This window comes from Phasianus colchicus, chromosome 10 (genome assembly GCF_987193195.1).
Source record: "Phasianus colchicus chromosome 10, bPhaCol1.hap1.1, whole genome shotgun sequence".
NCBI classification, from domain to species: Eukaryota; Metazoa; Chordata; class Aves; order Galliformes; family Phasianidae; genus Phasianus; species Phasianus colchicus.
The window spans coordinates 20,544,776-20,559,792 of NC_143445.1; the positions used below are offsets into that span (position 1 = coordinate 20,544,776).

A 15,017-nucleotide genomic window follows, 5' to 3' on the forward strand; every position below is an offset into this window, starting at 1 on the left:
TCACAGAGCTCTGCCAGTTTGTTTTCTTTCAATCAACCCAGATTTGGTATTGCCTTTAGGATTTGACATTAGACTGAATACTGGCTTCTGTCATATCTCAATGCTGTGGATTATACCAGAAAGCATCAAAATACCTTTTCTGGTACCTATTTTTCATTAGCCCAGGAGCAGGAGCTAAAGATTATTCAGTCACTCATTCTGTATAGGCACTTGTGACTGCGTTTCTAAACCCCTAATCACTCTCAGACCCATTGGCAGATTTCACAGATTTCACACAAATGTTAAAGATTCAAAGGTAACTAAGTCTCTTCAAGTTCAATAAAAATGGATGTTTAAATCAGACACAGAAAGGATTTTGAATTTTTCCAAGTTTATCCATAACTTTCCCTCTCATGAGGCAGTTACTGCAGTCACAGCAGTCTGTAGGGATTTGCTGAATTAATGTTGGAGGAGACCATTTGTCTGTAAATAGACAAATTTTACAATACTACTTAGCAGTCTGTCGAAAAAGAGAGTCAGGTCCATGCAATCATTAGTTCCACAGCTCAAGGTGGAGTCAGTTCTAAACTTTCCCTGAACTGGTACAATCAATATTAATTTGTTTAATTATCTCATTGAATAAAATGAAGCTATTAGTTTTTAATGTCCTTTTAAGAATATAAATATTTTTTAGAGATTCAGTTATACATCTGACAGACCTTTATAAAGCTATAAGCTCAAAGAGACCAGGCTATCCAATGAAAGTCTACTTAAAAGAGATAATTGCATCTACCACAATCCTACAGTGTTTTACACCAAAATCTTCTGGGCTAATAGCATATTGAATCACTATAATAATGAAAAATAAGTAAGCAAACATAGGCAGTAAGAGAAAAGGTCAATGAAAGCAGGATCTCTCAATGAAAACGGAGAATAGATTGTATTAAGCCACACATATGGCATGTTTAAAACCAGATGCAGCACTAATGCTTCATAAACCATTGCTCCATGCAAATTAAAAAAAAATAAATAGCAGTATGAATGATGATAATTACATTACTTTCAGCATTCCTCTTTCTGACGCTGTATAGAATACTCAACCGACACTCAAATACTGAATAAATCAAAGTGAATCTAATAGGTCTATTAAAAGTGTACTATTAATGCATCTTTATGTAACTTAGAACAGCAGTATCACTTCGACAGAAAAAAAAAAAAAGATAAATACGTGTCCTAACAAATAGCAATAAGTGATTATAACAGGTACTTAGAAAAGGAATATTTATTTAGATCAATATCCAATTAGGGGTCTGGGTATTCGGAGTCTACACTTTGGCTTCTCTTTAAATTAGGAAAGTAAAAGCTATTAGCAAATCTTATTAGTTTCATGCTGGTCTCTTGAGATTTTTTTCCACCTGAATACTTTGTGTCCTTTAAAAGATAATTCTAAACACAGTGTGATATTGATTGTTTTAAGGCAGTAATGTGAAAGGATCAAATACAGTGAACGAAAATTTTACTGTATGCATAGTCAAATTTAGGACTATCTATTAAAATCAAAGGTTAATAATTTCCCTCTAAATGAAAAATTAACATCTAATCATTAACTCAGGAAGAGAATGGAGCCCTACTTATCTTTGTAATCATACGGACCCTGGGTACCGTTACAGTGAACTGTCTGCAGAAACATCAGAAAAAATGCAAACTTCAAAGACTGAAGTTTGCAGACGTATTTTCCACCACTCTCTGCCTGCTTTCTAAGTGAGTGACTAATGGCAATGCAAGTCCATGCAAGTTTATCTTATGTACTGAGTCATACAAGATGAGAAGTGAGACTAAGGCTTGTTTACTGAAACAGGCAAGTAAAACCCTTCCCAAATATTGCATATATTATTCTATGGAAGGGTAGTGTACTTGAAAACATTGAATAAAAATGAAGAGATTTTCTCTTTCCAGATTCCCAGGGAGTTCTGATCTTGGGATCCCTTCCTGCCTTTCCTTTCACAAGACAAGTCTGTAAGCATCTTCCTTGTCTATCCTTGAACATGAGGGAGGAAAGCAAGTCCTCTTGGGCTTTGATGTTCTACCTGTAGTTAGTTTGAACATTTCAATAAAAATATTTGAAACTAAGAACCTCAACTAATTCCTCTTTTTCACTCCATTTTATCCTAATGTGTCTATATAAGAGATGGACAATGCTGGCTGATTCCCCCAGTGAGCTGAAAGCCTTCTGTGTCTCTCCTGCCTTCACTCAGCTAATGAACGTCGACTGACATAAGTGGCACAGTGACATCCACTAATTAGTCTATCATTTAACTCGAGAAGTGTGACAGCATGAAAATGTTTTGGAGAACCATCTGAGAATACTATAAAAGCAACGTTAAAAATTCTGGCTTTCTACACAATATCTATATGTACATTGCATATGTATATACAGACATACATATACACACATCAAAACCATTTCTAGTTTAAGAATTATTAATTATTTTCATTTCAGAATGAAATTTTCAGAAACTCATCATGTTTCTCTATTAACAATGGTTTTTGATGAATACTATGAATGGTGCATCATTTAAGTTTCACAACTCATTCATTCTAATTCAATGATATCAGACAATATTCACTATGTCAATAACATTACAGTCACATAATCTCTATAGAAGTAAAAAAAATAAAATAAAATAAAAATAAGTCATTAATAAAAAGAACTAAGATAAAGAATTATTTAAAAGAGAAATAGCAGTCCTAGACAAACTTAAGAGGAACGTGTCCATAATTTCCTTCAATAGCCTCAATACTCTTCGCCTGCTAGTGTATCTGCTTTTGAGAAATTAGCATTTGAAATTTTCTTAGCAAGGTTTCTTTGGTGAGGTGTAATTCAAGGCCTACGAAAGGAATGGGCAAGTCATTGCTGACTCTTGAAAAGCGTGGGCTCACCTCTAAACCCATTCTTCTTTTCACTTCAGTAAAGTGCTAGTGCAAAAACAACTATGAGTTCAATTGTATATAAGTATGTGTGTGTATATATATATATACACACATACACATGTATGTATATATATATACATAAACACACACATACTATCTTTTCGGAGCCATTATAAAATATATTACATTACATCACCCTTCTTTGAAGTTTCCATTGCATATGAAATAAATACCTCCTGGTTACAGAATATCCAGGCTTGAACGAGTGACGTGCTTTGTGTTATTCATTTATTTGTCCTACACTCACAATATTTTTACATTATTCTTCACTGGCAGTATCACAGAATTGTCAGCAAAAATCATCACTGTTGTGCAGTTTTCTGGTGCTTGAGCTATAATCAAATTAACAGAGATTGTAGGGCCTATTGTAGCGCTCAGCATATCCACAATCAGCACGCCAAATGATTTAAACAAGGAGATGGTCTTATCTGCACATCAGCAATTTTCACTCCAACAAAAACGAGACTGAAGTGAAGAAAAGAATTCTTTCCAACAGTTGCCACTGTTCATATTTGAAGGATGTTTATTACAAGGAAATGTGAAGTGTGTTCATGAAGGGATATAGCTAATGTGACATTAAAGTAAAACCAGCACGATGACCTACTTTTGTTTCTGCTGAATTAAGTTACATTTTGTCTTGCCTTGAGAGACTGTGAATATCATTAGTTAGAGTACCAAGCATATTACGTGCTTACCTCCAGTGGCAGATCAAAGCAGAGAGGTAATCCAGGGACAACAGTGTTCAGCTGTATGACAGTTGTGCACAGTGCAGTCCTGGGAGGAGATCACTTTCTATAAGAAGAAAACAGTGTATGTTGCTGGGAATGCAGTCCAAGACACTGAAATCAGCACAAGTGTGAAACCCATTTCTTATTTGCTGTGTTATAAGAAACTGATGAATAAAAACAACTTCGTTTTGGAAACAGTCTATTTTACCTACTTACGTGGATATTAGGAAATACTACTTCTCTGAAAGGGTGGTCAGGCACTGGAATGGGCTGCCCAGGGAGGTGGTGGAATCCCCTTCCCTGGAGGTGTTCAAGGAACCTTGGATGTTGTGTTGAGGGATATGGTTTAGCGAGAACCATTGGTGATAGGTGGATGGTTGGACTGGATGATCTTATAGGTGATTCTGTGATTCTGTGATATATATGTGCATCATTAATATATTGCCATCATAATTCATCAAAAGGTATCTATGGATTCTCCAAACATTCCTATTTCAAAAGATTTGTGGGATCAGAAAACTCAGACAACCTTGATTTTGAACCTTGGACAACCTTGAGCCATTCACAGCTATGAACTTAATCTTTGCTGGAGAAAACGTTTGTAATGTGAGGTGGATGTGGATAAGATTATGAAAGAGCAAATGTTATTCTGTGATGAGCCCAGAGTTCCTGACACTGCAGAGTGCAGACACCGTGGTATTTGTTATTCACTAACCTTTAGTGCACTTTCTAGTGTAAAGGATATGAAATATCAACCAATGTAACTTTTTTTTTTTTCTATCTCGTATGACTGCATCTGTCAAAAAAGCTAACTTACTGATTAATGAACTCCAAAGATAATCTTAAATTGTGTTCAACTATTGATCATTTTCTGACATTTATTTGCAGCAGGAAAAGTGATCACTCTTTTTTTTCCCACATGCACTTTTCTTCCTCCATGTATAAGTACAGAGAATCTTTCAGCACGTTTACAAGGAATGAAATCAAGGGCTTCACTTCTGGGAGAAATGACAGAAAGACTCAGAGATGTGATGCCCACATTAGAATGAATAATTTCAGAAAATTCAGGTCATTTTTCATTATTTGCACAAGTTGGGATTCAGTTCTTCAAACAAATAACTGTATACACCTGATTAAATCAGAGTACTTTACATTAGAAGGCAAATTTGTATTCATGCTTTTAGTAAAACCCCATCTCTCCAATATTAGTGACTTGCTAAAAAGATTTGTAAGTATTTGTCTATGCAGATCTTCATACAGATTTCATTTTTTCTTCTTTAAAAAATAGTTTTTGTTGTCTGAAATTTTCTACATAGTCTATCAATTGCTCAGAATCTGTTTCAGAACTCACCAGTAATGTGAACTATAAGTTACTGTTAACTGTAGATCAGAAACAGCAGCAAACATTTGAAAAGAAATCAAGCCTACTTATTATTTTCAGTTCTTCCAATTTATGTTTAGACTTGTGTAAAACACAAAGTCAGCAGCGGGTATACGGTATACATTAAACTTCCAGGAAAGTCCTTTTATTTCTGAAGATGAAATTTCGATTTATATTTCTAGGATACTACAAAAAATAATGATACCAAAAGTGGTGCAGACAGTACAACATGACACACGTATTATTTTGTGGTAAATAATAATGCTCAAACATAATAAAGCTCAAACAAATTATCATATGTCATCTTTTAAAAGGAAAACCCTTGTAAGCTCCTCAGCAATAGATGTCTCAGCGTTCTGTTTTAATCCACATCAAATCTATAGAAACACTTTCTACTTTGCAATGAAGTTACAATGAGGTAATTGCCACTATTTTCCAGTGTTTAAAGACACAAAGTTGTAAACATAGCTCAGCTAAGACTTAGTAACTTTTCATCAACTTCATTCTGAGAGAAACCTTTGAGAAGTAGAGGTAAGTTAGTCTTTACTAACTAGTCATTACAGAGAGGAGTCATTTGCAAAACAATCCAGCTACCAACTTTACTGGGATTTCCTTTCTATCGTAAAAAGATTAGCTTATCATCCTTTTCTTGGGCAGCATTTCATTGTCAGGACAAGGGTGAATAGCTTTAAACTACAAAAGAGGTGATTTAGGTTAGATTTTAGGAAGAATTTTTTTTTACTCAGAGAGAGGTGAGGCACTGGAACAGGATACCAGAGAATTGTGGATGCCCCATCCCTGGCAGCATTCAGAGATGGGTTGGATGGGGTCCTAAGCAGCCTGGTCTGGTAACTGACAATCCTTCTTATAGCAAGTGGGTTGGAACTAGATGATCTTTAAGGAACCCTCCTGCCTAAGCCATTCTATGTTTCAAGACCGTCACTGGACACTTTCCAGTATGTCTGGAATGAAGGAAATTTCTCCTTCCCATATTATCGCCGAGTTATGATAATTAACCCACAAGAAGAAAACTCTGACAGTGAACAACTGCCAAGACTAATGATATTAGACAACAATCACCAGATAAATGGGTGATGAGAGAAGATAAACAGCGCCAAGTAGAAACGGTGACACAATGAAAGGCAAACTATAATGAACAATGTCAAATAGAGATTGCCAAAAAAGATTAGGATGAGCAATGTCCCATTGTACAGTAAACCTGAGTAAATGAAGATAAATGACATAAGACACTGATTAATAGGCAAGTGGAGAAAACAGGTAAAAATAGGTAGAAATAAAAAAATCAACTCGGCCAAATGAACAAAAATTCTTTTAATACATATAACGTGCAAATTATTTTCTCCTTCAGCATGACTATGCACTACAATATAGTGTTTCTTCATATATTTGTTCTGCAATTCCAGGATTATACAACAGAACATGATACACATTCATGCAGATGATTTTCAGTCTCACTCAAATGATGTCTACTTCCAAGACATTTTGTTCTATTCTTCTACACCTGATGACTTGTAATTCCAGCTCAATAACAAGAGGAGAACTTTGTGGTCCCCTTATAGATTCTGTAAGTTGAGTTCTTTACAAGCAAACTTTGCAACAGGGAAGTTATTCAGTACTTTCAGGATCTAGTAGTGACATTACACAGAAATAATACCAATAAGAACTAATAACTTCCGCTACGGGATGAACAGCTATGGAACACAAAAAAACAGCAGATCATACCTAAGATGTATTTGATAGTGATGTTTGCTGAAACGTTGCCCAAGAAAAGCATGGCAAGCCAATTTTTTTTTTTATGATAGAAAGGGAATGCTGGTGAGGTTTGTAGCTGGACTGTTTTGCAAAGGACATATTACAGACAAATCATTCATAAAAAGTGCACACTTGCTTTGATATACATTAACTTGCTCACCCTTGCACATCAGCTTTGAGAAGCTGTTTCATATTTCATAGCTTTGCCAAGCATTACACATCGGTGTCAGGGAGTTTAGGATTATCTTAGAGAAACTCAGTAAATCTCGCAATCACAAATTCAATAACTGGTGATCAAATGGGAACTACAATTCAGAAGGAGCAAGCCTTGTGCTGATTGAATAACTCCATTGCCCTGATTCCTAAATAAGCAGTGTAATTAAATACAAAGCATACAAATTTCTAGTCACTTCAAATGTAAATTCTGTGTTTAGTGCATTAAGGACAGCAGAAAGAGCAATAGGAGTAATACAGAAAGAGAAGCTAATCTCTCTACATAGACACAGGCCTGCAATGCTGTGACACAGAACTCTAACACATCTAAATAGCAGTCACAATCAATTATATCAAGAAAACACTGAAAAAATATTTCATAAAAGGAGATAAAAGCAATAGAAATAGCAGGCAGCTATTGGCTGCCACAGAGATGGGACCAGAAGTGCATCTCTCTCCAATCTTTAATTCACTGCTATTGAAAGACATCGAGGGGAAAAGTCATTCAAGTGGTTCTATCATTCAGGAAAATTGAGAGGTCTATATTTTATGCTGACACCACTCAGAAGTTCAAAAGGACTTTTCTTTCACTAGGATTTACCCGATATAGTATCATAAGAACTAGCAATAATTTAAAGTATTAAGATATTTTTTTACTTGTCCTCATCCATTCTTCTCAATGGCTTTGATAAAGATCAATCAAATCATCAAGTGGAAAAAGGTAAGGGTATATCATACAGAAACTCTGACAGTTTGAGAAGCGCTGAGAAACCAGTACATACTTTCCTCATTCTGGAAATATAGATCTGTTTGAAAATATTCAGAAATAATGCAAAAGTTAAACCCTGTTCCACAGCAATGATCCCATGACAGTTTTTGTTGTTCCTGTACTGTGCTGTGCTAACAATCTTCCACTAGAAGTATAATCAGTTATACATCTTCCAGGTGGTAGGTGCAGATCAGTATGGAGAAAAAAAAAAAAATTAAGCATTGCCTAGAAGCACAATTATTCTGAAGTTACTTAAATGGCTGAAGGGAACATATTTAACAAATAATTGTTTACAAGAGAAATAAAAAGCATTTAAAAGAATCAGAATAGGAAATAAAATTTCCAATTTTATAGGAAAAAAATAGGAAAAAAAAATTTTTACCAAGTGGGTGTGGAAGTTCAGTGAAATTGAGGACTTGAGTGTCTAAGCTACGGGCATCTATGCATAAACCAGCTATCCTAGCTTTGCACTGTAGAGAAAAATAAGCACGTCTGAAGGTAATTAGCTTCACAATGATAAGCTCCCTCTGTCAGATAACAAGAGGAGCTCACCTTGACCAGTTTAAATGTAGATACATAACTCCTAAATGTCTAGTGAGATGAGTTCTCAGTAAAGCTTTAATCACTCAGCTATAGCAGTTCTCATCTTAACCTTTACAAAAGCTTTAGTAAGAAGAACGCACACAGTAATCTTATGCTCACATTTCCAACACAGAGTACACACTGCCTGGCTGGCTGAGCAGGGCTTTCCTACATCTGCTGGCAGACAGCTCCAGGGAGGGAGTCATGCGTGGAGCATCAAATACTATTCCTAGTGTGAAATTTATTAAAAAAAGCATCCTATATGCCAAGTTAAAGTTCATGTCTGTGAATGGGCAACTAGCTTCAAAGTTGATCATTTATTCAATCAGTACAAGTTTTGTGCACTGCTGGTTGTTTGAGGCACTTGCTGACAAAGGAGCTCTGGGTTCCATGCTTGCTACCAGAGAGTCTGGTCAAGGTTTAGTCACAAAATAGAGCTGGGATTGAACTTTACTTTGTAATGGTTTCCCTCTGAATTTTATCATTCATACATGAACATTTCAGATGGAATTTCAATGTTGATATATACTTGGCTCTTGAAAGATATAAATTTTCAACTTAACAACTTGGCACCAATCAAGCCTTCCTCCTGCCCCCTCCAGACTTCTGATGTTTCCTTACTGTTCCAATCACAAAAGAAACCAGCTATTCAAAACGCACTGTAAAATCCCTTACCGACATCTCAAGAAAGTGGTTTTTAGACTAAGTCATAAATTCCTTTAATTCTGCAAATCGTTCATGCTTACACATATTTCTCTAAGCATATTTCAGACCAAGCATCCTTCCCTCTATTTCTGCCTCTTTACACAATATTTGTGGGTAGTCACTTAAGAATGCTTCAATAAATCTTGCTAAAATACTTACTAACATCTATTTTCCCCATGATTATTTATGGTGCAAGCCTCTATTTGCTCAGATATTAATTATCTGGTCTAAGTAGACATCTGTGAATCCACTCCACAGACTGAAGCTTTTAATTTTTTCATTACTTTTTCCCCAATGTGCACCTTGAATGAGGTAAAGATGCTAGTAAGAATTTCACAGCAGATGTTCACTTAGTGCAAGTCAACCCTGTTTTACTGAATTGAAAGATTCAGTGACAATCTAAATTACCAAAAAATCTTCCACTTATGAAGGCTACACTTCTTCACTGAAACAAAATTATAGGATGATAAAATACTATATTTACTATCACAGGTCAAGACAAACTCATTTTGAAGCAGTATATTCATCATCTGCTTGCTTGAGTGTCTGTCCTTAACAGGTACCACGTGATTACGGTAAATCAATTTTTTTCTCCCATGCAAAACTGAGACACTTTCTCAACTGGAACTTCAGCCACATTAGGCAAATATACAAAATTTCTAGTGGTTATAAATTAGCTCACCTCAAAATCTGAAGACAGAACTTCAGCTGTAGCTTCAATGAAATGGGTAAGTTTACATTAGACACAGGTGTAACACTGCACGACAAAAGTCACGATGGCTTCTGAGATTGGAGTAATATAAGCTAGCTTCTTTCCACTGTCTGATGAAAATCAGTGTGAAATTTCACCTCACCATCTATTTCTTCAGAACCTTTAAATAAGAAGATAAAACCTATTTCAATGATGCACCAGTATAAATGCACATAAAAGCATTAATGATTGAGGAATTAAAAGGGGCTTTTAGAAATAAGGAACTTAAAAAATTAATTTATAGCATAAGAACTACAATCGGCAAAAGTCTACAGTTTTATTTTGCAGAAGTATGCTGAGTTTCCTATTAACAGCTTTTGAATCAATATTTTCCAAAGCAACACCGCAGCTCATTCTGGAAGATTCTTTAATTAATTTCAATGCTGAAGCACTGAGAAAATAAAAACAAAAAACATGTTATGCAACATTTAGCTCCACTGAGCCATACAGCAGCATAATTTCTACCAGTTTCGCTATGTTCCCATTGTGTTTAATTCTGTTACTTGTTTTAGACTGCAGATGTCTCCCTCTTTTCCCCACAGCTAAGACTGTTCTCTATTATACTGTAATGGCTACAATACGAGCCCCCAGATCTAAGACAATTCACTTGTTATGCGAGGTTAGCAGATATTTTTTTTTTCACATTTCTATGGAACATTTACTTTCAAACACATACTCTTGACTGAGGTGTTAATTCAAAATAGTCCTTTGAAGAGCTAGTAAGAAAATGAGAAGTGAAATCTAATTTCAGGAAGCGTGTAAAACTGTATAGAGGAAAAAATATCTTTTTTCAGAGAATTGTCAGCAGATGCCTTTCAAGTACTTCTCACAGATACACAACAGTAACGGACAGAATAGAGCCTCACTGGTTTATCTAAGAACAAGTGCAACAGCAACTAAACTTTTCAGATCTGAGGACGATCCACCCATATGGTGTTGACTACATTTGTTCCCACCTGGTAGGTTTAGGCCAGCTTTTCACTCAGGAGAATTTAAGTGTAGTGGCATGCAACTATATTATCAAATTTTAAATGGAGATAATTATTATCATTCATTCAAAATCATTAATAGCTGATCACTTATTTCACTTTTACCATGATTTTAAAGCCATTGATACAATATTAATGTAGTCAGATCAGGAAATCAGCATCAATCAGTTATTAAATCTTCTACGTGTCATCTCCAATAAGATGATATTAATTCAATAGTTAACTTCTTAATTCTTTTTTCTTTTGAAGAAAGAACTTCTTTCTTTTGAAGAAAGAACAAATATCCTCTATGCGTAAGAGAAGATAATATAAAGCTCATAATAAATTGGCATTGGATAGCATCAAGCAATGGAAGCAGGCTCCTGAATTTGACTGTCAGTCTTTAAAGGTTTCATTGTAGCCTTAGAGCTCATGTGTTTTTGTGCCCACTACACAAGACTAGAAAAAAGATTGATATTGTTCAAGAGCAAAAAAAAAAAAACTCATGGCATCTCCTGCTACATCATATTTGCATTTAAATAAGAAATGGTTTCTTAAGATATGTAGAGCTGAATGAACAGATGGAAAGCCAACTACATGAGATGAATTGTTTGCTATGTTTTTGTTTTGTTTTGTTTTTTAATCAAATGACCAATCTGGCACATCAGGCAGACGCACAAAACACTTTGCAGCATGCAGGTTTTTCTTCCCTCACACAAAATACACTGTATGCTATCCAGAATCCAGAAATGCCACTTCAAACACTGCTAGCTCTATGCCTGTCTTCAGCTGTTCATACCTGTTAGCTGCTATTAATTACTTCAGAATGCCAGCTCAGCACACTTTAGCCTTCTGAACCATTTCCCAGCCCCACCAACCTCCACAGCCCCTCTCCAGATCGTTTGAAAACCACGAATGCAAAGAGGGCTCTGATGCTCTGATTCTCATTTCTTACATTGCTGCTCCCAGCAGGAGGGCAATTAACATTTCTACTGCATTTCTGTTTTATTCTTTAAACATTTTTGAAACGCTTCAGAAGAAAATCGTTTAAAACACATTTCCTAAGCCATATATCTTACAGAATCGCAGAATGGTTTGGGTTGGAAGGGACCTTTAAGATCACCCAGTTCCAACACCCTGCTGTAGGCAGCAACACCTCCCAGTAAACCAAGTTGCTCAAAGTCCCACCCAACCTGGCCTTGAACTCATCCAGGGAGGGGGCATCCACAACTTCACTAGGAAACCTGTCCCAGTGCCTCACCATCTTCACAGTAATGAATTTCTTCCTAATATCTAGCCTAAATCTACCCTCTTCCAGTTTAAAACCATTAACTGTTAGCCATATGTTAATGTTTTAGGTTGGTTTACAGAAATGGTTAAACTAAACAACTATTTGTTGTTAGCTGAAAGAGTACTGTTCTTAGTTTCTTTTTATTTTTTTTTTCCTCGTGTCTATTCATTTTTGCTATGGTTATTCACATACAAGTCTGGGGTAGTTCATAAATATTTATTAGACAGTAGGAATAACACAGAAGAGACCTTGAAGAGAAAAACACCCACTGTGATGCAGAAGGCAGTTTGTGTACTTGTAAGCCGCATTGAGTAACATACATAACATGTCCTGAGAACTATTAAATGCAGAGTTGTGGTGCCAATAAAAATTTCATTTTGAAATCCACCCAAACAAATGTTACCCTTGCTAGTGACATTTGTAATCCTTTCCTCCCACTCCTGTAGCAAAAAATAAAAAGTAAAATTGAATCTAGACCACACTGTAGTATTAACCTGTTATGGATTCTCCATTACAGATGGAGGAATAGTAACTAGGTCAGCAAATTGGTGAGATTAATTAAAAACAATCATAAGATATGAGCCTTTCTTCAATGCAAAATTACCACTTAAATCACAGAAGCAATAAACAGGACAGAATCCCTAACACAAAAGTTGAGAGAACTCTTGGAAGTTGCAAATGCTCATTTCCAAGAAAAAAAAAAAAAACCACATCACTTGAAACATTTCAGCTAATAATTTCCAGAAACTATACTGTTGACATACGACAGCTGATACAAAACCAAACTAAAAGATCCCCAGCTCTAGTCACCTTGATATATACAACCAGCATTTCACTTGTTTTAAGGAAGAGCTTAAGAAACTAGAGCAATATAACACTGATCAACACTTTACCTGAGCCTTGAATTCACCTTCTGGAGAGGAACAGAGTTTTGAGAACGAATAAGTGAAATGTGTAGGTTACATAACATGTAAAATCAGTGTTACACTGTGAATGTTAGTGACTTTTAGGTACACACACATGCAGTTATAAATGCACACACATGTACATAACATGCAAGTTTGTACCTTACACGGGCAGAATGCTATTATTGTTACGTGGCACGATGGGAGAAATTGCTCCATATTTCGGAGAACACAGACTACTAACACACACAATCTTTTTATAAGTTCTATCACTCTGCTGATAAATATAATCTAACTACGTCACATGAAATACAGCTCCTGATGAAATTCTTTAGAGATTTACAATGACTTCCTAATTTTAAAAGTCTTCCAGAGTTATCCTAAACCTTTGACACAAAATGGATTGGCAAACAACGCTTCAGTGTGGAATCTCATAACTAATGTAATCTTGCTGCTGGATTCTCTGCAACAAGATACTTTGGACTCTCTACATTTTGCATAATATAAACACCTGCATATACTAGGACTGCAATAATAAGAAGTTAATTACGTTACAAGAGTTCATAGGTTCATAGTTTGGATTTACTCTGAGAAGAGAATCCGAGTCCCAGTGGCAGCCTGTCTGCTTTCCTTTGAATTGGCACAATAATTAATGTCCTTTTCATCTAAAGTGCATCTCCAAAACAGGAGAAGTGGTTTACACAGTTGCTAAAAACTGCTAAATATCACTGGCAATAGCACCATAGTGCGGCTACAAGAATGGGCCTGCTCCTGAAAACCTAAACAGTCACAAGCCCAGCTTAGTTATTTTAAGTGCAGTTCTTTTGATCTGCCTATGCTTTCACGTACATAAGGTGTGTTTATGTTTATAGATCTATGAAAGCAATAGATGCAAGGAAAGTTTACTGAATGTAAAAGCTTCTGAAAAATAAACAAACAGAGGAAAAGATGACTCAATATTTCAAGAACACCAAGCTGTGAATCACAGCTTATTGCTCATCAGAGCTCAAGACCTTCTTCTGATTTTGTAGGTCAGAACATTTCAAAAAATACATCACTGTTCAGAATGCCAAAGAGGGATGCAACAACAATAATTTTTAAAAAGTCACTGGATTTCTAAATGTTAACGTCAGCACTGAAAGAAAATTTTGTAACACAACTGTCCATTACCACTGCATGGCAGTGGTGAGCAGACTACCACAGAATTAACAAACTATTAGTAAATTACTGAAGTTTTATGTTAATACAAGCATATCTGCTGTGCCACCTGCCAAACATTCTGAAAGGCAAGAACCTGTTTTGCAGTGTTTATCAATACCAAAGACTAATTCAAGTACTCTTGGCAGCTTTTGTAGATGCTTACACTGAGGCATTTGAATGGCTGCAATCAGTAATGAGAGAGAGAGACTCCTATAGATGTGGGGTACTGATCTCTCAGTACAAAACTGATGTGCTCATTATTTTCCAGCAATATATTTTATATTTTTAGAAAAAGTGAAAAATCGTTATTTGTAGTGGGAGGCAAATCATTTACAGGGATAACATATTTGATGACTACCTGAAATATAGCAATTACAGCTCATGAATTGACCGTGATCAACTCATGATTGATGATCAAATTTGATGATCGAAACGTATTTGCTGTCAATATTTTTTTCACTAAGCACTTAGAACATCAGCTTTATGAATCTTTTTGTTGAAAGCATTTAATAACACTCCACTTTGAAATGTTTTTTAGTATTAAAGCTATTGGTCACAAACTACTCAAGATGGGCAGTTTTTCCTGTGGATAAGCATCAGTCCTTAGGATGAGATATCAAGAACAAGTCTTCATTACATATCTGAAGTATTTGTTCTCAAAATACAACGTGAAATAACTTAAAGACAGAATAGTAGAAAATCCTGGTGGTGCCAAAGGTTTGTATAGAATAGTTTCATCCCAAAAACAGGCAGCAAACTGCAGTGTCAGAGCCATAAAAAC

At 35.6% G+C, this 15,017-nt stretch overlaps 1 long non-coding RNA gene across 1 annotated transcript in view; it reads right to left on the reverse strand.

Annotated features, from left to right (window-relative positions):
* The window catches only part of LOC149916655 (uncharacterized), a 79,538-nt gene that overhangs the window by 19,311 nt on the left and 45,210 nt on the right, over positions 1 to 15,017 (reverse strand). The window contains exons 3-4 of the long non-coding RNA XR_016469758.1: positions 9,804 to 9,993; positions 3,666 to 3,762 (exon numbers count right to left, since the gene is read on the reverse strand). This is a non-coding gene — a long non-coding RNA (uncharacterized LOC149916655). The remainder of the gene's footprint in view (positions 1 to 3,665; positions 3,763 to 9,803; positions 9,994 to 15,017) is intronic.